Here is a 26995-nt window from a genome sequence, read left to right on the forward strand (position 1 = left end):
ATTGCGTCACCGAAGAAGAAAAGCAGCAGTATATTCAAGTGGTACAACAACGGGAAGGCATAACTTTGGATGCAGCAAATATAATGACAAATTCAGCACGTCGTAGTCTTGCAAAGCTCTGTTTGAATGCCTTCTGGGGACGACTCGCTATAAGAGACAATTTCAGCCAAACGACCATCATTAACGACCCCAAAGAACTGTATCAAAAATTAACTGCTCCAGATATAAAAGTCAACCAAATTTTACCTGTTAACGATTCGATGTTATACCTTTATTGGCAGTATGAAGATGATGTTCCAGTACAAAATCACAATGCTAATGTTGTCCTTGGAGCATTTACAACGTGTCAAGCTCGTCTGGAACTCTACAACTATTTAGAACTGTTGCAAGAAAGAGTATTATATTTCGATACAGATTCCGTGATATTCACGCAGCGACCATCACAGCCCACAATAGAACCAGAAGTATTTCTTGGTTCAATGTCAAATGAACTTGAATCAATTGGACCAAAAGCATACATTAAAAAATTCGTGTCTGGTGGCCCAAAACAGTACGCCTTGGAAATCTACAACCCCGACACGAAATCAACCAGCTATGTATGCAAAATTCGTGGGTTTACGCTCAATTATACAGCAAGTCAAAAGTTAAATTTTAACAGTCTGGAGCAAATGATCATAAATCAATCGAGTGAAAAAATCTCCATTAGCACGCCGCACAAAATTTACAGAACCCACGATCATCATCTTGTCACAAAACCTGAAGAAAAGAAGTACAGTTTCAACTATAAAAAACGCCGATTAATACCAGACACATACGAGACATTGCCCTATGGATATAAAAAAGCCAGAACAGAATAACAGCCATATTTTCCCCTAATCCCACCAACATCACCTCCCAAAGACGGGGCAAAGAATCAACGCAACACGGGACATGCTTCAACGAGGCACGAGCGAAGACAAAAACTCAGATGACATCACCTTGCAGAAACCAGTGGAGAAAAAAAAAAGGAATTCAGGTACGTCACATTTGCTTTTCTTTTCTCACCTCACTCTCTCTTGATCAGTTAGTTCGATGTTAATAATCTGTTTTTTCTTCTTTCACAGGAAACAAAATAAATATTACCATGTATATTCATATGTTTTATTTTCTCTTTACAGAATTTGTACCCGTCACGGACACGTCTTCCTTTGAAGAAAAAAGAAATTCTGTATTCTGTTTCACATGCTAAAAATAAATGTACAAAAACATGATTCTGTGTTTTTATTTCACATCCTAAAATCAAATTCTTTTTCCTGTACTGCGATTTCAATTTCTTTTTCTGAATCAGTTTACCGGTAAAATAAATCAATGTTTTGCGGGAAAAAAAAATCAAACTAAATTTTTGTTTCAGAAAATTTTTGTGTACGAAAAAAAAAACTGATTCAGAAAATTTTTGTGTACGAAAAAAAAAATGTTTTCAGAAAAATTTTTTGTGTACGAAAACAAAATTCTGTTTCAGAAATTTTTTTTGTGTGTACAAAACAAAAACTGTTTCAGAAAAATTTTTATGTACAAACAAAATTCTGTTTCAGAAAAAAATTTTATGTACAAACAAAATTCTGTTTCAGAAAAAATTTTTGTGTGCAAAACAAAAATCAGTTTTCGTCACGAAACTGCTCCGACTAAATGAATCGATTCATTCTGATAGTGTTGGCAACACTGGAAAAATTTCGGTAAGTATCGCTCAGGCACTGAGTTACAGCGAACACAACTAGATTCGAACCAGCAACCTTAAATGTCTGATTCATCTCTAAATACAGCCAACTAAACAATAAGATTATGTGTATACGTCAATGCTTTGCACTGAGTCAACAAGGTTTTCTTCAAGGTCAAAGTTGCACACGAAGTAAAAAAGATGACAACGCAGATCTTCTATCTTTCTATATGAAACATAAACCTAGTATAAACTGCTCGCACTGAAATGTGTAATGTAACATAATCTGCTCGTCTTCTTTTCATACGCGAAACTGTTCGCACTGAATGGAGTACGGCGGCTCAGCGCTTCAATCCACAATGAAGTAAGTTCATGTTTCCTCCTATCATTTTTTCATCATCGTTTCAAGGGGACGTTAAACTCAACATTTCTTAAACTAACACACAAAAAAATCGAACTCGGGACCATGACATAGTAATCAACAAATTGATGTGTGAAATCTCTGCTTCAATCCGCAAGCAAGTAAGTTTATGATGTTTTCTCATTTCTCATCATCGTTTCAAGTGGGACGTTAAATTTTTCTAACACTAACACCAAGAATCAAACTCGGAACCATTGCATAGTAATCAATACACGTATACGATGGCTCAGCGCTTGTCTCTACTGTATGAGGTCCCTGCTTCAATCCTCAGTCAAGTAAGTTCATGTTTCGTCCTATCATTTCTCACCGTTTTCGCGGGAACGTTAAATTCAACATTTCCAAGAATCAAACTCGGGACGATTCCAAGGTATCCATGTTCACTCCTAAAGCGGAACAAAATGCCCCCTAAAAGGGAACGAGGTGGACCACCCAAATTTTGTAGTAATATATATTAGGGTCCAGTACTATGATACCAAATGTTTACATTTGGCAATTTTCTAAAACTTAAGGGGCGGGCCAAGGTACCATTCCCGGGGGTGCACATATGTACTTATGTTTCATAATAGGGAATGGACTCCTATACATGGCCATATAACCATATAAGGTAATAGGATCTCATCCAAGGAAATGGATTAGGTCAAAAACCAAACACGTGGTACAACGTAATGCTTACGTTTATATTTTGGCAATTTTGTACCCCTAAAAGGGAACGAGATAGACCACCGAAATTTATAGTGATCTATATTAGGGTTCTATACTATTATACCAAATGTTTAAATTGGGCAATTTCCAAATTTAAGGGGTGGGCCAAGGCACTCCTGCCGTGGTGCACAAATGTACCTATGTCTTACAATAGGAAATAAACACCTGTATACACCCATATAACTATATAAGGTAATAGGACCTCATCCAAGGGAATAAAATGAGCCAAAAAAAAAACCAAACATGTGTTTGTACTAAAATTTTGGCAATTTTGTACCCCTAAAAGGGAACGAAGTGGACCACCCAAATTTATAGTAATACATACTAGGGTTCTATACTATTATACCAAAATGTTTAAATTGGGCAATTTCCAAAAATTGATGGGGTGGGCCAAGGCACCCCTGCCAAATTTTTTAAAGGGGTGCACAAATGTACCTATGTCTTACAATAGGAAATAAACACCTGTATACACCCATATAACTATATAAGGTAATAGGACCTCATCCAAGGGGATAAATTAGGTCAAAAACCAAACACGTGGTTGTACTAAAAATTTGGCAATTTTGTACCCCTAAAAGGGAACGAAGTGGACCACCCAAATTTATAGTAATACATACTATTGTACCAAAATGTTTAAATTGGGCAATTTCCAAAATTAAAGGGGTGGGCCAAGGTACACCTCCCAAAAATTTCAAGGGGTGCACCAATATACCCATGTCTTATAAAAGGTAATGAATCCCTGTATATGCACATATAACCATATAGGGTAATAATACCTCATCAAAGGGGATAAATTAGGTCAAAAACACCCCGAAATTTGAATTTTTTGGCAATTTTTTACTCATGAAAGGGAACGACATAGACACCCAATACTGATAGAGGTACATACTATGGTCCTAGGCTACCATACCAAATTTTTAGATTTGGCATTTTCCAAAATTTAAGGGGTGGTCCTATGTACCCCTGCCAAAATCTAGAGGGGAGGTCCTAAGTACCCCTAGGTCATTGACACGGGCCAGGGACCATGGGTCCTGGGGGGTGGTCCTATGTACCCCTGCCAAATTTTAGGGGGTGGTCCTAGGTACCCCTAGGTCATTGACCCCGGCCAGGGACCATGGGTCCTGAGGCAGGGACCCAGGGGCCAAAAAGTTCGGCCAAGTCATGCCATTACTACTGCGCATCATTCACATATGAGCGTGAATCTCCTTGTCATTCCTCATATCTCTACATGTCCCTTTACAAATACAAGTGAAGAACGCCTTCATAAAAATTCGGCAAGGGGTATAATAAAGGGTACATTTTTCGACTATTTTATTTTTCAATATCTCGCACCGTTTGCAAGATTTGAGCCCACTTGTGGTTGAAATTTCTAATTCATATATGACCAGTGTTTTCTTTCTTTTTGTATGCATTATGTAATAAGTAAATAAATTACACACACAATTAATTATGTCAGTTATATATGGAGTTCATTAAAAAATACTCTCCAAACAATGAAGATTCATCTTAGACTGGAGAAATCGTTATCCTTCGTTTTCTTATCATTTGGCCATGAAACAAACACTTGAGAGATATACAATTCCTATATACAACTATGTGATGTTGGAATATATAACTAGTATGAAGCTTTACTTTTTCAAAAATTTTAGTACTTCCAGTGCACCCCTAAAAATTTAATAAAGAACTAATGGCCATGTTTTTTTTTTTTTAATATTCATTAGAACTAGACAATTTACACAAAATTTAGAATCGACCAATGAAAATGACACGTTTCTAGCACTTGTGGGTTCAATATCTCATTGTCGAAAGGACTGGAGACAAACCTATAAACTTTTCTGTGGGGACAAACATATACGCGTAAATCTAGTATTTTAATACAGATAATAACTGGAATAGTTTTATTTTCGAGTGCTATTTTTTAATATTCGCAATATTGAAATTTTTGAACTTATATTTTTCACGCGTTTGAAAAAAAGGATATCATTACTAGTAAAATTAACCTAATACAAACATTTTTTATTTTGTTTTCAGTTTCTAATTTTTCCGGAAAGAAACCGAAAAAAAAAAACGGTTTTATACCAACAGGTTCAAAATTTCTGGAAATTTTACAACACTAGTTCAGACTCACTTGTTCTTGGCCCAGCATTGAACTCTGATGTTAGTTCCGACGCAGTTCGCTGCCTGTCCTCTTTTACAAGTCTGCTCAGCCTACAACGTCCGACATATGTAATGAAGTGGGAGGACCCCAACACCTCGACGTTTGGACGTCGCTCCCCCTTGGTTTCGCCACCTGTTGAAGACAGTCACCACAGCACTCTTCGAACACGTGACAAGTCCGACAGTTTCCGAAATTCTCGTGCCGAGTGTTTCTGAATGAGTACTTTCTTCAAAATAATATTAAAAATTGTAGAAAGATTTTCAAGACATTCGAGTCGAGTCGAGACTTTTACGAGCTGTCTCGACTTGACTCGAAAATTCGAGTCGAGAAATACGTTTGTCTCGACTCGTCTCGAATTTTACAAAGTGTGTCTTGACTCGTGCGCATCCCTAGTTGTAAGTACACTTGTTCGGGATTCACCAATGAGGTGTGAGACACATTTTTGCTCCTAGGAGTAAGTGTCAAGTTTAGGCCATTGATTCTTAATGTAGTACGACTTCCTATCTCTGCTGTCCCATTCACATAAGAAACAGCAAAATTTTGTGTATCCGAGTTGTAAGCCAAGAAGTAAAGCTCCTACCTTTAAATCACCACAGATATTCCAGTTATATTTTGTGTACTGGAGGTTATCTAACAACAATTTTATATTCTGATATGTCTCTTTTGTTTCAACTGCATCGGCCACAGGTATTCATGGTAATTCATTTCCATTATGCAGAAGCACCACCTTCAAACTAATTTTCAAGGAGTCTATGAACAATCGCGATTTGTGCGGCTGATGTTCATGTCCAAGAGCCTCCATAACTACACTAACATTATTACAGTACACAATACCATCCTCTGTCGAAAAACATTCTTTGAAATCACTATCGCGACTACGATACACGCATATCCTTGTTTCTTTGTGTAATAGATTCCAACCTTTGAGCCTCGAAGCTAGAAGTTCGGCTTGTTGTTTCGACAACTGTAAATCCCGAGGTCTGCTTGAGTTAGTAGGTGGGATTCGGATGTAGAAGCCTCGAATGTAGGATCACTTCTACAATGAGTTTCTTCCTCAGTATGCACTACCTTGGAGTCAGAGTCTTCACTTACGGTCACAAAATCTGGACACTTCGGCACAGGATACTTGTCACTATGTAATTCAGGCCTCTTGGCAGATGGCAAATTTGGATATGTAACGGTATGTTTAGTTTTTTTGTTTGTTTCTTGTAATTCCTTTTATGTTTGTTAAACAAAAGTAGCAGTCACTGGTATGGTCTTTTTGTTCCCTCCAGATCATGGGAATTGCAAAAGGCATATGATGTGTGCCCTTTTTCCATCCTGTGAGAAGCCGCAAACATATCACACAACATATATTCGGAGCCCATGATTTATCAAAATTACCCGCTTTGCAGCCAAAGTAAATCTCGTAACACTTTTTTACAAGTGGCGTAAAATTTCGCCTCTGAGATTTAAACGTTAGCTCACCACAAATGTAGCAGAAATTGTCCGGATGATCAAATACTTTCCTGGCATTATGCAAGTTCTTTATAACAACACAAGTAATGAAACAAAGAGCACTCCACTTACACAGAAAGAAAAACTGCGAGGCTCACTACACTATCACGAATGTCTTTCTGCTAAAACAGGTCTGATCTTGATCGACATTCACAGTGTTGTCAAGCCTACAAAAACTTTTGCTCCATTATTTTCCACTTTTCTATTGCACAACAAAGAAACTTTCAGAAACTCGAATACCTATATACCAAGTAGGTATCATAAGCTATGTAAGTTTATAACTTTATCGCCCGTCGTTGAGGTGCGGCAAGAGGTAAGGGAGTAATTGCGCAATTGAAAAAATATACAATTTCCACAATTTTTACCTAAATTCAATTACCTCCCACCCCCACCGCCATGACATTGATGATACAAATCTTGCAATAGATGAAAGTTTTATTCTTTCCCAGTGATGTGCCACCTAAAGTATCGTTCTACATTAATTAACCACTGCGCTATGCCGATTCAAACATAGGAATGTTTCATGAAAATACGTTTCATTTCGTATATAAGGGTGAAAAAAACAAGTGAATGTCATAACAAAACTGCCAAAGGGAAACATTTTGATTGCATTTTTGAATTCAGGAGAATAAACTGCTTCAGAATCAGCAATCACTTCTTTTGTGAAAAAAATCATGTTGACCAGTGGAATAAAATAAATCTTAGGAAGACAAAAACCATGGTGATTGGAAGGAAGAGGTCTATGCCAAATATAAAAGTGGGAGGGGAGAAAATAGAGCAAGTGAATAGTTTTCGATATATAGGAGAATCTTAATAATGACATGAAGTGCAAGCGTGAAATAAAAGCAAGGATAGGAATGGCGAAAGAAGCTTTTAGGAGGAAGAAAATTCTGTTTTGTGTGACCTTGAATAAAGAGTTGAGAAAAAGATTTATAAAATGTTTCGTATGGAGTGTTGTACTGTATGGGGCGGAAACGTGGACATTACGTAAAAGTGATGAAAAACGACTGGAGGCCTTCGAAATGTGGATGTGGAGAAGAATGGAAAAAATAGTTGGGTAGAGTGGAAAACGAATGAGAGAATGTTAGAAAAGGTAGGGAAGAAAAGAACACTTTTAGATATTGTTAAGAAGAGGAAGAGAAACTGGTTGGGACACTGCCTAAGAAGAAATTATATCATGAGGGACGTCCTAGAGGGTATGGTGGTGGGAAGAGAGGGAGGGAGCGAAGGAGACTACAGTTAATGGATGATATAAAAACAGAAAGAGGTTAGCGGAGGACTGTGGAGCATGGAAGCTTCTCAGCTGCTGCAAGTGACCTGCCAGTAAGGGCAGAAAACCTATGTTCATATATATATATATATATATATATATATATATATATATATATATATGTGTGTGTGTGTGTGTGTGTGTGTGTGTGTAAGAGGCATTAATATTAAACTTTTCCTTCAAACGATAAAATTAACCTATACGTACACATCGTTTGTTCAGCTTTTATAAATTTCCACTAATTCTTAACTATCGAATTAATTGTGTCAGTACGGTAACTGATAGATACATTCTGATCTAACATTTAATTTTTAAAAAATGTTCATTAATTTACTGTTATCAATAGTTATTCGGCTCTATCGTAGTGTTGATTACATCACGTCCATGAATGCCAAAGTCAAGAAAATATAAAGCATTCCAGAAATTGAGAGGTCTTTGTATTGTTAATTATTGAAATGGAAAATTTCGTAACGTAGAGATTTCCAGAAGAGTCCACCGGATATTTATTCTAAGTAAGCCAGTTTTCAAAAGTCTATCACACCTCCGTGCGAATCTATCTACGTGATAGTGACTATCTCTTCTTCAAATACTTCCTCTTGTTTACGTGCTTCTGACTTATCTACTAGGAAGTGACTTTCCCTTCTTCACACGGTTCCTACTACCTATGTTGAAGTGACCTCTCATTCTTCTTATGATTTCGACCTACATGGTAGTAATTTCCTCCTCTTTCCATGCTTCCGACTGACATACGTGGTAGTAACTTCTCTTTTTCACACGCTTCCGATGTCACTATATTGTAGGAATTTAGCAGTTCAATGTTCGAAATGGCACACATTCTAAATTTTTAAATATTTGCATCGGAGTTATTTCATCCTAAAGAAGATGTTTGTGATGTAAGTCAGAGACAGAAAAAGTAAATACTCTTCTGCCCGTATGGTCAAGAGACAATTTCACTCAGAGGTTAATGCAACATATACTAGAATACATTAAAATTATGTACGTAAGATTATATAAGATAGTATAAACCAAATGACCATCGTATTTTAAGTCTTTCTCTTTGCAAGATGACAGTCTTTCCTTGACATTTTCGAGATGTACTATTGACTTTTAATTTATTCATGACAATTCAAAGCCAGTTTTCCATCTTGTCAATAGCTTGTGATAAGACAAAGCAGATTTTGAAAAAGAGCTTCAGAGAAAATAATCTAGTCATCAAACTGCTAGGAGCTTTAAAATACAAGATCGTTATTAGAAGTAATGTTTACGAACAGAAATACTTCACACAAAACTGGTATCTCGGCAATAATATACGTCTACGTGAAAAATCGATATTTTACATTTACATGTAAACAACGCATAAATTATGTAAACTAAGCAATCTACGCAGATAACACGTCATCTATAAATATAATATGTCGCTTTACTAATGGGCAGCTTGAATGCCAAGTGACTTTAGCCTAAAAACTGGACGAATACCTTTACATCAGTAACTTTCTTAAACGATTTTTGTAAGCAGTAATATATTAGATCATAAACTACATAATTGTGTTTTGGATGCTAACGTAACAGAAATATGAATATTTCATAAAGTATTAAAATGTCTCTCTTGGAAAGTATCGATCTTGGACATAGGCTGCTAGGTGTCCAACCAACCCATATATAAGCACTGTATACGTATACACACTTTTTATATGTAGTAATCCAAGACATTGTTCCATTTCCCTATGTTTATTCTCTCAGAGCATTGAGTTACAATACAAAACAAATCTGCTTGTTAAAACATACATTATAAAATGAAATGGTTACTATGGGTAGAAGAGTATAAATACAATAGTCTATGCAATAAACTATACATATGTACAGTGGACTCTTTTTAATTCGAAGTCCAAGGGGACACGAAAAAACTTCGAATTATCCAAAATTCGAATTATCCAACAACATTCATTTTCACTTATATAACAACAAACAAACCAAAGTACTGTGCATCTAAAACATATTCATATGGTGTAGACTTTACCTTTAACGCAGTTTATTATTTGTGTGATCGAATACCGCAAACTAACAAACGTCATTGACTCCACATAATTCAAACTACGTGTACAATGGAAAGTATATTTACGTACAACACTACAACATGCACTGAATAGCACAAACAATTAAACACTAGTAACAATTTGAATATTCTGTTCTCACTCTTAAGAAGTCGTAAACCTCATTTGCTTAAATTTGATTGTTTTTGTACGGTCAATAAATTCTGAATTTCATGTATTGCGTGGAATACGATATTAATAACATTTGGTTGACTTTATCAATAATTCATCTTAAAGTTTCAACCAATTCTGAAACAAGATTAGATTGGCACACGTTCTATATCTTTACTTCTTCCCCAACTCACCTTCGTCTTTATCATTACATAGATTTTCTATTTATCTTTTGTATTACTCTTCTCTATGGCTGCATCTGGATAACTGAAAACACGTTAAAACTGTATTTCTCTGTTTACATCTGTCCAACATTAAAAATTTTCAACTGTATTTACTTCGAATTATCCAAAACATAGGTTCAAAGTTCGATATATCCACGATATTTTACTATTGTTTTCAATACAGTTTTCAAGGGGAATGGACTTCTGTTCGAATTATCCAATATTTCGAATTATCCAAGTTCGAATTAACGAGACTCCACTGTATATGTAAATTTGCTTAATCCACGAACTAGATATAGAATGAATATTTATTATATAGTGGCTTTAATATGTTCTTTGATTAGTAAACCGAATAGTTCATATTATCTACAAAGTCTACACAGAAAAAGAGATTGTACTCTACGTACAGCTTCCAGTACAGAACATGCATAAAAGTAAAATTATAAGTAACCTCATCATCATTGCTCCTCAGATGTCAAAATCATGTGAATTCAAGTATTCGGATTATTTTCCTTAGGACTAGAATTCTTTCGTAAGTTAATTGGTTTCCTTCACGCCTTTATTTTGGAATCCTTAAACGTGAGTGGAATTACTAATTTCTAATTGAAGGCGTTGCAATTTCATAAACTTGTGTACAGATTGATGCTCTTCTAAATTTCTAATTCTCTTTATGTCTTGACTTATGTCAATTAAAATAAATAATTATATTTAATTTTTGAATTGGCGAAGCTTGTAAATTGACATTTCATTATTTTCTTTGTGTTATTTCGAGATACTTAATGTACAGTGCTACGCGCCTATTTATGGTATTTATTTCATTTTCTGCATCTTTTTCGTTTCAGGCATGAAATATTTCCTTTGTACAAAATATCTTTCGTGCTTTATGCACCGATTGGTTGTGTTCTTGTCTTGTTGTTTGGATTTATAATAAGTTTAATAACTGGTCTGCAAAATCCAAAAGCTTTGGATCAAAATCTTTTGTCACCAGTATTTAAATCGATTTTGAAGCATTTACCTGTAAAGATACAAAGAAGCTTAAGATGTGATTTCAATGAAACTAAGGTAAGGCTCCACATTATGCACACCTGTATTACGTACGATAAAGGTATGTTCACTTGAGTAGTTCAAGTCATAGTAAACAATTTTTACTTTTACGAAAATTGACAAGGTTCAACGAAACTGATATTATGCTTGGAAAAGTCCCCCAAAATGTATATACTCTTTAACAAACAAAAACACCTGTTAATACTAAATTAATTCATATATCACACTATATATAAAAGTTACCCTTAACGCCTACAGTTAAGGGAGGTGTTCAAAAGTAACTGACGTTATCAGCAGGACACTTATTGCAACGTCGCAATGTCACCCAAAATAACATAAGGAGATTGATGCACATACTGTTTTAATTTCTTCTCAAAGGTTCTTTAGCTGATTTTTTGTGTTTTGTAACATTGTTTAGTGTTATGCATAGTTAAAACTATTAATATATTGAATCAGGTGAACGATGTACGAACTCAATTGCTCCATTTCGGCTTATTTAAGACCTTGCAAATTCTCACATAGGTAGGGCACTTTGATTCACTGACTTAACGTTGCATGTTCATTTTAGTCATGTAAGTAACTACATGTGTTACGAAGAAACTACACTACACAGGGTACTACCATTTGGTACAAAGAAAAACAACATAGATATAATCTGTTAAAGAACTTTCTTTCAACTCTCCAAAACCTATGCACCCGAATAAAACACCTCATATCAAGCTGGCATTCTGGTCCACTCTTCCACACTTAACATAAGAAGCGACATTTCAACTTAAACCTAAATAAACAAAATGTAAAATATCAAACAAAATCTCAACAACTGTATTTCTAAACTTGCTAGTTTCATAAAAATTCATTCAAAAACAAAGAAGTTACAAAAATTTTAAATAGAATGACTTAGACACCCTGTAGAACTGGTATATCATTCTACTCAAGAAAGTGATTTCCTATCAGAAGATAGCAATACTGGCAATACTGATCAAAATTGACATTAACGCAAACATCTCGATCACAACAAGATTACCAATAACGATTTTCCAAACTTTCCACTCAGAATAATATAATACTTAAACGAAAGAAGAGATTGGAAAATTCATTTCCAAATGCATACAAAAGCGTTATTTACACAATTTGCTAAGCAAATGATTGTGCTAGAAATAAATGCTTAGTTACTTCTCCATTTACTTCCAATCTTAATTACTATTGATATAATAAAGACACAACTACAAACCAATATTACATGAAGGCTGTCTTCAGCTAAACCACTTCATGTGATTGTAGTGATATGTTTCATAATTGCTGCTACCTTAAAATAATACATTAAAACGTGTGCATAACATGCGCCGTTGGAACAAGATTGTAGCCAAATGAAAGTTATCCGATAGAGGCAGATTGTAGAAATTTAGATTACTTACAGCTTACTCGGCTATTCTATAGAGTAAATGCATGTTATAAATGTAAATATAATAGGCTATTATCCAAATACTAAATTCAGCGTTCAAATTACTGGGGGATGATGGAATCTCCCCTGTAATAAATCAACATTATCGCTGGAGATGTGTATGGGCACAAACTATACTCTAAGTGTAGTACATAATTTTCCTGTAAAATCCCTTAATTTGTATTCTGATTATACTAAATGTACTACGTTAATAAAATCATGCAACATCATTATTAAATACTAAAACGTAGATAAAATTAACCAATTGTAAAGGTTATGGAAGGGATTTTCTGTTTATTGCACTGCATCGTAGATTTATTTTCATATTACAGAGAATATTTTCTGTACTAAATATACATTATATGAACTAAATTTAAGTCTGTCTGTTGTGAAATAGTCACTAAAACATTGAGAGAAAAGGAATTCTGTTTATGACCATACCAGCGTCTGTAAGAGGGAAGATTCTACCCTGTAATAATACATATATTTTTTTGACAAAAAATATGTTCGTATTATAGAGATGTCCGATATTGAGAATTACCCGTTAAAGGAGTTTTTACAGTACTATTATATTTTAGGGCAAAGTAAATTTATTAAAAGTGTCAATACTTCATGTGTCATAATATTCCATGAAACGAAAAACTGACTTAAATTTCTTAGTTCGGTATAAGATTAAACTATTGTCAAATAATTGAATAAATTTTCTACTTTTTAATACAGGTATTTACCAAACCTAATGATTCGACAGAAATGAAATTACTGGGATATGATTATAAACAAAATGACTATCCAGAAAAGTCTTTGAACGCCACACAGAAGGTTGAAGAGGTCGAATAAAAGAATCGAAAGTAATGGGTATAAGGGTGTAACTTGTCAATAAATAGCTCATAATTGGTGCTTTTTGATTTTTTTTAAAAAAAACAACTCCCACTCATGCGAATAGTAAAGGTGCCCACGCTTGCATAAATTTCAACTGTCTTTTATATTAAGTTGATGGCACTACATCTAAGGATCTCTTTTTAAACATATTCGTCAATGGGACCACAAGAAAAATGGAGATATATTTTAAAATAGTTCAATCGGGTTCCGCACCCTTAAATTAGTTCAGAGAGCACAATTAGAAATTCATGCAGGTGTGGACGCTTTTGAAATTAGCATGCGTGGTACTTAGTTATACATAGACTTACTCATATTATTTGTTTTAAAACACTAAAGACTAAAAAATATTAAGATACTAAAACCTATGTGATTAAATATATTATGTGTTATAAACAAATCTTGTAGTGCACATTAAGATTATGCTAAAATCGTAGATTCTAGATATTTTTTTGTTGTTTAATGACGCTGGAAACCACCTTTGTAAGTGTATCTCACAAAGTCGCACTGGTATGATGTTTTTTTCTGCTGGACACCGAATGAGAATATCAACTCATAATATTAGGCCTATATATAAAGAGATTCAAATCTGACTATGAAGTTAAATGTAAAAGTAAACAGACATGTTAGATGACTATAATATAAAGATGTGATCTGCGACAATTACCATGTGTGGAGGATACAAGTCCTCATAGTATGTAGCTTTGTCACAGAATTGTCATTCAGGACAACACACTGAATAGATAGCATCTTCTGTAAATGGGAAAAGCAGTTTCTCAGAGTTCTCAAGGGACGGCAGGGAGGATTAGGGTAACAGAATGGAATGTTATAAATGTGATCCGATAGAACTCTTAATGGCCTTGTCGGAACTACTTTCAATTTTGCCCCATTCGATTCCATTCCTAACTTATGTTCAATCTCCAGAATTGCCTTCTTGAGCCATGAGCATCAAGCACATGCAACATTCAGACCAGTTCTCAGCACTAATCGTAAAACCAAAACGAGCGTATCCACTCCAACAAAGGCCAGAGTTTAGAAAAACACATATGATATAAATCCCAATAATGCAGAAATCTGATCTGGTTTTGAACAAACGGAAATCATCCTACGGTTAAGACGCTCTAAAATGTCTAAAGTGCTAAATTTCAATTTATTTCGAACTACTTTTGGATTTTTGTACACCAAACAACAGTGCATTCTTCGCGATACATTGTTAATTAGAACGTGTTTCTAAATATCCTTAATTTGGAAGAAATATGGAAAACAAGGCGAATCGAATGTTCGATATAACTTTGGAATGGGTAAAATTTTAGAGTAGTTTTGAGTAGGCCATATACAGCTCTGTCGGTTTATGCTTAGAACATTTCATTTTCTTGTCCTAATTCTCTTTTCCCTTACTGGTTACCAGATCGGAACTGAAGTTCGTTTCAATATAATTAGCATGCCTTCAGGTGTGCGGTATGTGTATGTCAAAGAAGTAGAAGTAAGGAAAGAGCAGGAACTCAGATGACAGTGTCAGGTGAATAAACAAAACGGTGATAAATTTAGCAGCCACAGAAGTGTACTTGTTTCTCGCTCAACATGGGTGCTGTGAAGAAAAGCACTGCCTTGGAAAAAAAGCATAAAGATCAAACCAAAACAAACAATTATTACTACTTCTCTGAGTTATAATTTTGGCAATACATCAATTCCTTCATCAGACACGTTACAGTTTCGGCAGTATATCATTGCCTTTATCTGACACATCATAGTTTTGGCAATATATCATTGCTTTCACCAGACACGTTATGAAAGCACAATTTGAGGCTACAACTTATACCTTTTAGAAAATAAGAGATGGTTATTTCTAATATCCAATTTCTTATTTTCTGACATTTATATTCTGTAGCCTTAGTTTAAACTTTCATAATATGCCTAGTGAAGGCCATAATATATTGCCTAAACAGTAACAGATTATTAATAAATATTTGCTTTTATAAATACTGTTATAAACGTATTATATATATATATATATATATATATATATATATATATATATATATATATATATATATATATATATACATACATATATATATATATATATATATATATATATATATATATATATATATATATATATATATATATATATATATATATATATATATATATATAAATTATCGTAAGACGGGGTTACTTTGCACAAGATTTAAGCCATTTTAAAGAAAATCGCATGTAACTTATAAACGTAATGATTTAGAACACTGTATTTTAAACATATAATAACTAGATATATAAGGAAAACATCAATGCAAGTTCACTAGTAAACATTCAGTATGACCATAGTCATTAAAATATAAACTTTGGTGCAAAGTAACCGCATAACTGGGGTTACTTTGCACCAGGGGCGGATCCAGGACCGACTTCTGGGGGGGGGAGGTAGGTTGTCATACTGCCACTTTTAAGGGCTCCAAACTTTGGGATGGGTCTTATTTATATATATAAAATAAGAAAGTTTCCTCTTCTGTGGGGGGCGATCGCCCTGCTTTGCACAACATACAAACATAACGTTTCTGTGCAATGTTTTTCCTTCAGTAATTATACATTTTACTTTCTACACCAAACTACATACAGTCTACAAATATTGATATTAGAATGATGGTACCGGTATCAGGATTTACGTTACTTTAAATTATCGATATTTATAAAGAAAATTATGCATTTTCTGGTACCAGCACAGGAGAAGCATTCTAATAGTTTAGCATATGTCCCACAAAAATGCCAACTCAAGAGCAGAAAAGAAATCCCCGTGAACTGATTTGCCTGGGTTATTCCTTATGTCCAAGAATATCATCCCAACCGTAATCAGTGGAAGATTTACGGGATTTGGGACTTTCAGGCTGAAATTACCCAAATTGCATATTTTCTTTTTAAAAAAATCTAATATTAGTCATTCCTTTTCGTATAAGCTGCAAGCTCTCCCTCAAAAATTCTAGTAATTTCTAAAGAAAAAAAAAAAAGGAAGTCTTTGTGAGTGAAGTTTCTCTCAAACTACTTTTCTCCGGATCCGCCACTGTTCATAATTTATTTTCCAACAAGAAATTCATTCCGCACTCTTCCTAAATAATAAATCTACCTAAATTTAGAATGTAGAATGTTCCAGTAGTAATAATTTTCTATCTAAGCGGTATGATGAACCGGTGCAAAATAATCCCGAGTAGAGGCTGAAACCGCCTTCTCTGTTTTACTTTTTAGACTTTAAAACGTTTCAGATTTCAATTTCAACTATTGCATCAAAGTCCCATTATACACAGTAGTATTCTACGAAACTGACTTAACTTTGATGAAAATTCTTGTCGGTGATATCTTTCAAATTCTGGCGGCTTTTAAAGTGACTGCTTTCCATACCTCTACAACAACGAACCCTCCCGGTAATTAGAACTGATGTTAACAGCCAATATTATATCCAAAATACAGTTAGATGTTCTATATTACGGTGGCAGTTGATATTTCCTCTTTACAGTTCATGGTTTTGCCGACAGAGGACTGTGCAACTCTTCATATTTTGTGCAAAGTAACCCCTGATGTGCAAAGTAACCCCGTTTTACGGTATATGTAGTTCCAAGGCTTGAGTTCCATAAATATTTTTCTGTCTTGGTTACTGAATGTATATAATATTTATGCATCTATAAACATGTGGCGTAGCCAGAAACACACACACATACATACACACATTCATAAAGCGTTGGAAACCAATCACTTGATCGCATATCGTCACCAGTAACCTGCGCCATATGACCGGTCAGAGTAATATTCTTTTAAGTTTTTGTTTAGTTACACGGCATTGGAAAACGATGAAATTAGCTATGAGGAAGTAGGAAGTACTAAACTCTCTTTCCCTACTGCCGGCCAGATGTTCTCGTTCAACTGGGTGATGCGTGGTCCAATATTTCTGGGCCAGAATTTGATACCTCTAAATTCAGTTAGCTCCTTAATTGCCTCATGATGCTGAGTCAATGCCAAAGAATTTTAGTGCTCCTACGGGGAGTAAGAGATCTTGCATATCGTTAACAATTTGACTAATCAGGTCATTAATACATTTAAAAATCATATTTCTTTTTCAATGTTTTCTATTCGTGCCAAGAGGTGGTCAATTTTGATGTACAGTGAAACCTCTCTATGTTGGCCACCATAAGTTCCATTCAAAAGTGTCCAACTTAGACAGGTGTCTAACTTGCAGAGTAACAAGTAATGTTATGTAAAATGCTGGTTCCTTGTCAATGTCAATTTACACAGGCGGCTAACTTGAAGAGGTGGCCAAGTTAACAGGTTTTACTGTATATGCTATACAGAAAGAGGTCGCAATGATTAAGAATATAGTATGTGAATAATTTGCTGAAAGCATATGTAGGTTTAAATATAAAGCTTCTGGGAAGTAAGTTTTAAACATGACTAAAATACTTATTTTGTGATAAATTAAAAAAAAGTTCTAACATAGAAATCACAAATGGAACCTACTACATTATGCACACTAAATCTGAGTCAATCACCCCTACAAATAATTGCATATTTGTTTCTGTTTCTAATCTTTGTTTAATATCTTTATTTTATTTTTAACATAATTCGTACAAAGTTCTTGTTCGTTGTGAGTACTTTGAGTGTGATATTCATGTGAACGTGCATCATAGTATGAAATTTCAACAAAAAAAAATGCTAGTATTGACAACATAGGGCATAAGTCAGAATGTTAATACATATCAAAGGAAACAATAAAACAATTCTAAAATATCTTACGAAAATATTTATTTCTAGTTATTAATTTCCTTATTTAAATTGTACTAGACAAACACCAGTTCTTCGCACGGGGGAAATAAGTTTATGAAAAATATTTGAATATATGAACACTTTTTCCTCTCTTTCGATGTGTATTTCAATCGAAATGGAATGATGAAAACCCAGCTCGATCGAAGTACTAAATATGATGCCTCGTTGCTTAACCTCCGAAGTTGTTCTCATTATCTAACCTCCTCCATATGTGTTCCTCTTTCTCTGTTATTCTAAGTCTGCTGTTGAACATAATATGCTTGGTTGCATTTTTAAGTTTACGACTGTGTCCGGATTTTGGAATCTACAATAATGTATTTCGATAGAAGAACTGAGAGTTAAATTCGACATTTCTGTTCTATTTAGGAGTAATGTGCAACATTATTTCAAAATATCTTGAAGACCAGCACTGCTTGGTGAAGGGAGCATGATATAAATGAGTTTCTCAACGAAGAACTCAAAAGCATTTGCTGGGGCCGCGGTGGCTCAATGGTAGAGCATTCACCTCTGGTGCTTGGGGTCTCGGGTTCGATCCCAGCCCCCGCCAAGTGAACTTTGTTATGGACAAACACCGTGTGCGTGGGTTTTCTCGGGGTTCTCCCGTTTCCTCCCATTTTCTTCATTCCACCATTTCATTCATTACTCATCATCACCGTCTCCTTTAGCCTAACCGGCATAAACGTGGGACGTAAAACTCACAGATTTCATTTCAAAAGCATTTGCCGAAAAAATATTTAGTTGAAACTGTCGTACAATAGAATATATTAAAACCCCTGATTATGAAAACATCTAAATGAATTTTCTACCCCAGGCCAGTCCCATCAATTTTCGAGGAGTGGGGTGGAAGTAAATTGAGGGACCAATGATGTAGATGTGACTTCATATCAAACATGAAAAAAAATCGGCAACTTCGTCTTCTTATATCCATTATTGTGGTATCCCACTATAAGAGCACGTTTCGAAATTAATAGTATCAATCAATCAATCTAATTAATAATACACAGTTATAAAAATATCTTAAGAAACGATTATTCATTATCTCATAATGTTTTGAATCCAAATAATTCGAAATAGTAAACTTGTTACTTTTCCTGAAGAGGCCACCTCTTTTCTCTTATAGGGAGGTTCTCTCGAGCGCAGGGTCTGGGGTGATTGTCGTACTCTCCCCATCCATGGAACGGTGCTATCCCCACTTTATCATAAACGAGTTATTTCGAATTCGATATAGATTTAATTCGAATATGGAGGGTTCTCCCCATTTCTTCACAGTTTACTTGAGTTTATGCTACTTAAAGACGACCTTTCAAGTAATTGCAAGGTGTTATAGAGCGTGGATCAGTGGAAAGACCGAAATTCTGAAACAAAAAGTCAGTGGTTCAAAACTGTCTAAAGCCATTTATTCATTTTTAACTTAGCGTTACATGCAATAACTAATTCGTGTTAATTTCTATTTTTAATTCAACATTTTGGAATTTACGGTTTAGCCCTTGAAAGGGCTGTTTTATTATCCCGGGGAGTTTAATGGCATTCAACGGCATTCTTATTGAATTACAGTTTGAAGGTGTGGAATGCTATGAACAAGCCTTCAGATACAGTTCTGACTTTCATATAACTAATCCCCAGAAACTATCTTTTGTGGCTGTAGGTAATAAGAACCACATATCTTCCATTATTCTCTTCATTTCACTCATATGACTTGTTTGGATTCATATCAGCACTCTGGGGACCAATTTAGGCCATCTAGATTTGTTTAACCAGAAAGCCACCTTCGAACCAATCGAGACACCTTGATCGGAGATCTACCGTGTAGAAAGTGGATTATTGAATCTGGATATAGTATGAGAACAACTAGCAGCATTACTTCCTGGAGGATGCGTAAACAGTGCGTAGCTAAACATTTCCTCTTTGTACGAATAAAGTAATCCAAATCCTTGAGAGGACATGAATTCCAAAGCGGATACACATACCGTACGACAGATACTTGTGTAGTAAACGTATCGTGTGTCGTGTCTCGTTCTTTTCAAGCAGTATGCAATTATCATTTACAGAAGAAAACGTGCACTTGTGACTGAAGATAAGGTCTCTCCAGTTGCGATTCACATTTTCTTATGCAAATACAAGACGACGTTAAAAGTGGCCTTTTACAGGAGCTCGTTGACTGCTGCCGTCCTGGGAGAGATTAGCAGCCTTCAGCCACCTCCTTGCAGGAGCGCGAAACGCAGGAAGACTTCCTGCTTGTCTCAGTTGTCTGGAAATAAGGAATAGCATTTCTACCTTAGATCTCAAAACTTCTACTCTTAAGAATAAATAACATGCTTCCTTCCCCTTCCAGCCAGTATGTAGTTTTCCTTGTCTCTCGATACCACTGTACCTGAAACTGAGCTGTTTGTAGGGAAATGTCACATCTTTCAACAACTTGCTGAGCGCTTAACCCTTTTCGAACTAAAACAAGAAATTCATCTTTCATAGTTCCGTTCTCTGACATTATATCGATATGACTTTCCGAATGGATACTTTATACACGGAAAATTGATCTACAAGTCTAACAATGGGTATTGTGATTGGCTTCCAATACAAGGTTTTTAACCATTGAGAACGATTTGTTCTTTAAAATACGAAACTTCTTTTTGGTAGTTATATATTATGGAGAGGTAACGTGCATTTTTCTTCCTTCTCTCTCTTCGTGTGTGTGTGTGTGTGTGAATGTCCAAAACACACACACACACAGACAGAAGCAACCATTCAACATGAAAAAGAACTAAACATATCGTTTGTGTTCTACTTTCTTCATCTGTTGAAAAACGCAATTGTCGTTAAGCAACGTAGGTATGAAGACTTCATGATGCAAGAAATTGCCTACTGCGTTTTATGTAGCTGGTTTTGATGCTTTCTCTTTATATTAAGATCAATAAGGTTTAGGTTTCTACAGTTCCCATAAAAAAGAAATCTTGGGCCGTATGCAGAGTCGTTCTGACGCGTAATTAGTGCCATACTAAAGGGATCGACTATCATATGGTTCTCGCAGTAGTCAGGCCTTTGGTATGACGCTAATCATACATCAAAACGACTCTGCATATGGTCCATTGTCTGTAAAGTTCTGATTATTTTTACAAAATTATCACGAACCCTTTTTTAAATCGGAAGGACGAGCTAAAAGGGTCTTTCCTAGTAAGATAATGAAATCGGCCCTTGATCCAAATTGGGTTGCTATTGACCCAAAAGATTACTCTTGACCTAAAACTACATCAAAGAAAAAAATGACCACCTACCCCTTCCCCTTACCGAATTATCGTATCATACATGCTCAAAATGGAATATTTTTAATTTTAGTGGCAGTGGTCGAAAAATTTTGAAACTTTCAGAGTTTGTAGATACTATTTAGATGTAAATGTTCAATTTTTTTCAAAACCATCGATTCGTATTTTCCTAATTTTTTTTTGCGTGTTGAAAATTTCATAAATTGTAAAAAAATTGGGGGCACGTCGCTGATTTTTTGGATAAAAAATTTGTTATAACCTTAGGTACAACATATATTTTTTCGGGGCCTGAAAGTGATGGCAACATTGTCAAAAAGAAATAATACTAAAACGTTTCTTTTGCACAGTTTTCCCACCACTTTAGGACCCTCAAGTTGAGGGCACCTTTAAAGAATCCTTTCCCAGAGTTCACAATTTTTGTTTCTCTTACGTCCTTTCCGCTTCTGTCGTTCTTCGGCTGCTTCGATTGCGTCCACTTCGAAATAGAAACACCAAATATATATCTCCGTACTAGTGCTTCCACTTCAACCGATTCTTGCACACACCTCATGTTGGCTCCTTGTATCTCTCAGTGCTTGCTTCACTGGCCGCACATAGTGGCGCTCTCTACCGTGAGCTGTGTATAACTTTGTTGTGCAAGTTATACACCGTCTTCCACTATAGATGCTTTTCTCACACCGTCAATGCACATGGGGGATTGGCACTGTGGGAGTAATATTGTGATGATTCCACGAAGTAATATGGTTGCTGCTCCAAAAACCCCTTAGTGGTCAAAGTTAGTCTTCAGCAAAAATATGTAGTCACAAAAATGGAATGATAATGTTGGAGGGCGCGTTTATAACTAAGACGCACTAGGTATGTGAACCTGGGATTTCACTGAATGGGGCTAGCCACAACTAGGTCCTTGACTGGCTTATAACGTATACCCCTTAGCACAACATTATGCTCGATGCTACTGACGTGGTGTCTACTTGGATGTACGGAGTAACACTCCTCGAACTCAGAGGTTCGAGATACGAGCTGTATTGATCGACTGGTCAATGTTGGCAGTTCATTCTCAAAAGCACGCAGGTTAAACCACCTGTATGTATATGCAAATCGAACATAAAAAAGAATTGATGTTAATTTTAGTCCACTGGCCACGACGCACAAGACATTGCGATAACTGGATTGTGAGAACGTTTAGATAACGAACTGGTAAAGTGATGTGGCTGTCATCATTCTGGCGCTCAGAGCACCTGGTGTGCTCTGGGTCGCAATATTTCCATAAATGATTGGAAGATACACTTAATTCAGTTCCAAATAACTATAGAACATAGTTTTTGCATATTAATATGTAAGGAAGAAACACTGAGAAGCTTTGTCGTTCACTAAAATATTCTCACCGCAAAGCAACGTGTCAGATATATATACATAAATGTACGATAAGAGACTTCTTTGTTCAATTGCGTGGGAAAGAAACAATTCCCATCGAAGAAAGAAGTTATTTTCGTCGCAGAATAAAGTATAAATCGAAAAATAATTGCTGTCTTTACGAAATATACAGAGCGTCCACCAGTGGCGTATTTAGAGCGTCCACCGGGCTTAAGCCCCTCCAAAATCTTACTATAGTAAAGTATATGAAATATCTTGCAGAATTTTCAATTTTCAGGCAAAGCCCCCCGAAACAAAATCGTAAATACGCCACTGGCCTCCACAAAAAATACTCCTATAATCTGGTGACGGTTATAATCTAGTGACACCAGATTTAAAATTTTGTGGCTCCAGATGGCTTTTTTCTGTGGAAATCTGATGAGAGTCAGATATTATTTTGCTATTATTATTATTAAACATATAAGGCCTTATGCAGAGTCGTTCTGACGCGTGATTAGTGCCATACTAAAGAGTTCGACCAACATATATTCCCTGCAGTAGTCAGGCCTTTAGTATGACGCTAATCATATGTCAAAACGATTCTCCATATGGCCCATTATCTCGAACACTTGGTTTACGAAAATTATCGCCAAACGTAATTTTTTCTTAAAAGTGGGAGGACAATTTACATCCCACCGGTGTAAATTCTTTCCTATTCTTGACTAATTCATAGCCCAATCAACCTTAAGAAACATATACGAAGTATAATGTAACAATTAAATATTTTTGCAAAAGATATTGTGAAAATTCCTTAAGAAAATATCTCGGAGCGGGTGGAAAGAGTAAGTTCACTTCCTCACTTTTGACTGATTTTAAATCCAAACAATAATGTTTATGCATCCATTATAATGATTTTCAACCCAGGCACTAACATATTACATATCGCACATCAAATATTTTCTGCGAAAGTTATCGTGGAACATACATTTAAATCGGAGAAAGGGTGATTCGCTTCTGTCCGAATACTTTTTACGTACGCTATACTGAAAAATGATTTTGAATGTATATATAGAGTATAAACGAACAAAAGAACAGACTCACATATGTGAAGAGTCTTTGTTACGTTCAGTTCAATGATAATTAGTGATGTAGTGCATCGTAGAAGCGAGCGATCCACCTTCTCATTAATTTCAACCTCAAACTATTGAATATATTCCAGAGCTGTAAAGAACACGCAGATAATAGACTAAAGCGATGGAAAGGAAGGTGCAGGTTTTCGAAATCTAGGTGTGGAGAAGAATCGATAGAATTAGCTGAATGTAACGGAAAACTAATGGGAAAAGGTTAGTGAGGGAGAAAGGAACAATTTTAGATGTAACTAGAAAGAAACGCTGATTTAAGATATAGGCTAAGAAGGTACTTTATCATGAGGGGCGTGCTTGAGGTATGTTGACAGGAAAAAGAACGGACGAAAGAGACTACAATTGATTGACGTTATTAAAACAAATTTTTACATGAAGACGAAGAGGTGAACCGAGAACCATGGTGTGTGGAAGCTTCTCAGTGACCTAATAATAATGATGAAATGCATATGAAAATGATTTTTTCTTGACATGGCGACCACACGCCAAATAACTGAAGATAAAATTCTGATCATATTGTCGGAGATACGCACTTATTGAATATTCAGAGCCACTTAATCATTAGATTCTTAGAATGAAGATAGGATGAACTCTGTTTTCTCAAAAATATGACTAAAACCAAGTTCTAAATTTGATGGTGCATGACTTGGGAGCCAAAAGGCTGTATAATATCTTAGAACCACCATAATATCTTAGAATATTTATAGCAGGTCAATGTCTACTACAATATCGAGTTTGATTCATAGCGGATGAATTCGGTTGAACTCATCATACGATATATATAGTGGCCTTGATTTTTCAGGAAAAATTAATGAAAAATGATAAAAAGAAAAAGGCTAAAGACAATCGACGTCAATGATGAGGCCTCTTTAAACTTGTTTATTTTCCCGCTATTAATAATAATAATAATAATAATAACAATAATAATATTGCACTCCTATAGAGTCTAATGAGCACGCGTATGTTTAATATATAAGGGCCGGGTTTGGTTGCATTGCTGCCATAAAATATTTAAAATTGACCGTGCAATGCGAGGCAGTTGGAAACTACTTCAGTAAAGAGATGGCGAAAGTATTTAAAAAATCTCGATGTTGTCGATGCACTAACCACACATCACTACTTTTCTTACTTGCAAGGTATAAATTAAGATGCTCGGGTTGCTCTTGTTAACTTAGTTGTGCAGAGAATATTTCTGTCGATAAATTTTCAGATTCTGATGTTTTGTGAAGTAGTTTGCAACGACAAACGAATTTTTTTTTAAAAAACGAAGCTTTTATAAAACTCGTAGGAAATAAAAGAAAGAAGGTTTAAACAAAATTGGTTGCACCAATCAGAGACAAGATATGAAAGTAATTAATGGCCACTTTCTTAATTATTTGCATTAATAATTTCTAGATGAAGCAAAATATTGGCTTCATCTACAAATGTCAAGCGCAAGTAACATTTATTTCATATTTAACAAGTAACTGACACGCATCTTCTAAACGATACAGAAATTCTTATATAAACTGGAATGAAAAGTATTGTTATTATTAATATTTTATTTAGTGGTGGTAGCGGTGCGAGGAGTTTTGGTTTGATCCTTGTTCACAAAAGTTTATGGTAGATATCATATTCATCGATTTTCTTGAGGTTCTCTTTCTCCCATTCTCATTCCACAAATTATTTCATAGTAATTCACTCTGATGAATTATCCATCTCCTTTAGCGTGAAAAGCAGAACCATAGGTGTCAAACTAAACTTCCATGTCATATTATTATTATTATTAACATTCTGGAAAATAGTGAAATTGGTTTGTATTAATAATGCCTTAAATTGATATTGGTAATCGCGGCTTGCTTTCACGTTATTGTATCTTATCAGAACCAAGGCTACATGAGACGTGAACCTACAACTTGTCGGACTCAGACTCATGTAAATTCTATCTGGATATCACGCGACAAAGACGAGTGAGAGCTAACCATGCATTACGGGAGCTTTATGACAGGTTAACTGCCGCGTGAGACCACGTTGGTCTCACATAAAATATTTCCTTACGGCCACGTGGTGCCAGGTTGGTCTCGCATAACCTCTTGTTAGCCTGTGGTGACTTACGGATCTCACTTTTCTACATTAAAACATATTGCGGCGTATAGTTGTCGGTCTGGTAGTATGAGAAACAGTCTTGGCCTGTGGAATTAAGAGTCCAACGTGGTCTCACGTGTGTCTAGCCAAAGTGGCAAAAGTATATTGTCCATATTGTACTTTCTACATTATCCGGAAGTCTAATATATTATTCGTCACTCAAAACTAAGGCGTGACAAAAATTACGTAGAGTAAAAGTACAATAAAGTGTGCAGAAGTTGCTGCTACACTAAGCTCGTTACTAATTTATGTGTTCGCGTTTTCCCTAGAATATCCGGACACAATCGGCAAAAATTTGCATGAAACTAACGTATCATCACACAAAGGTATCTAGTATGTATATTACATAGTACCAATATTACAGAATTACCTAAAATATCGAATTACTAAACACACGGAAACCAGAAATGAAGAAAATACATTTTGGCCATAGGGGATGTTTATGTTGCGAGGTAGGTGGCACTTAATGTGTTAAATTGTGTTTCTAAATTAGATATAAAATCGAACGGTTCTCACTGAAACGGAAATGCTCATCGTATTGAAATGTGAATCCTTGTTGTTTGTTCAAAGTGAACCTAGAAAATCTCCGTAGCTTACTATTGTAATTTGACACGGTTTTAATACAAAAGTCGGTTAAATTTCTGCAAAGTTGATTTGTGAACTACAACTGATCCCTATGTTGCAATATCTCACAAAAAATAGGTGCCGTGATTGGTTTTAGATCAGTTTCGCTTCCTCTGTAACTATTGTACGCTTCCACCAGTTAGTCGAGCTGTTCGTGAGAAA

This window comes from Thermobia domestica, chromosome 18 (assembly GCF_964235325.1).
Source record: "Thermobia domestica chromosome 18, izTheDome1.hap1.1, whole genome shotgun sequence".
NCBI classification, from domain to species: Eukaryota; Metazoa; Arthropoda; class Insecta; order Zygentoma; family Lepismatidae; genus Thermobia; species Thermobia domestica.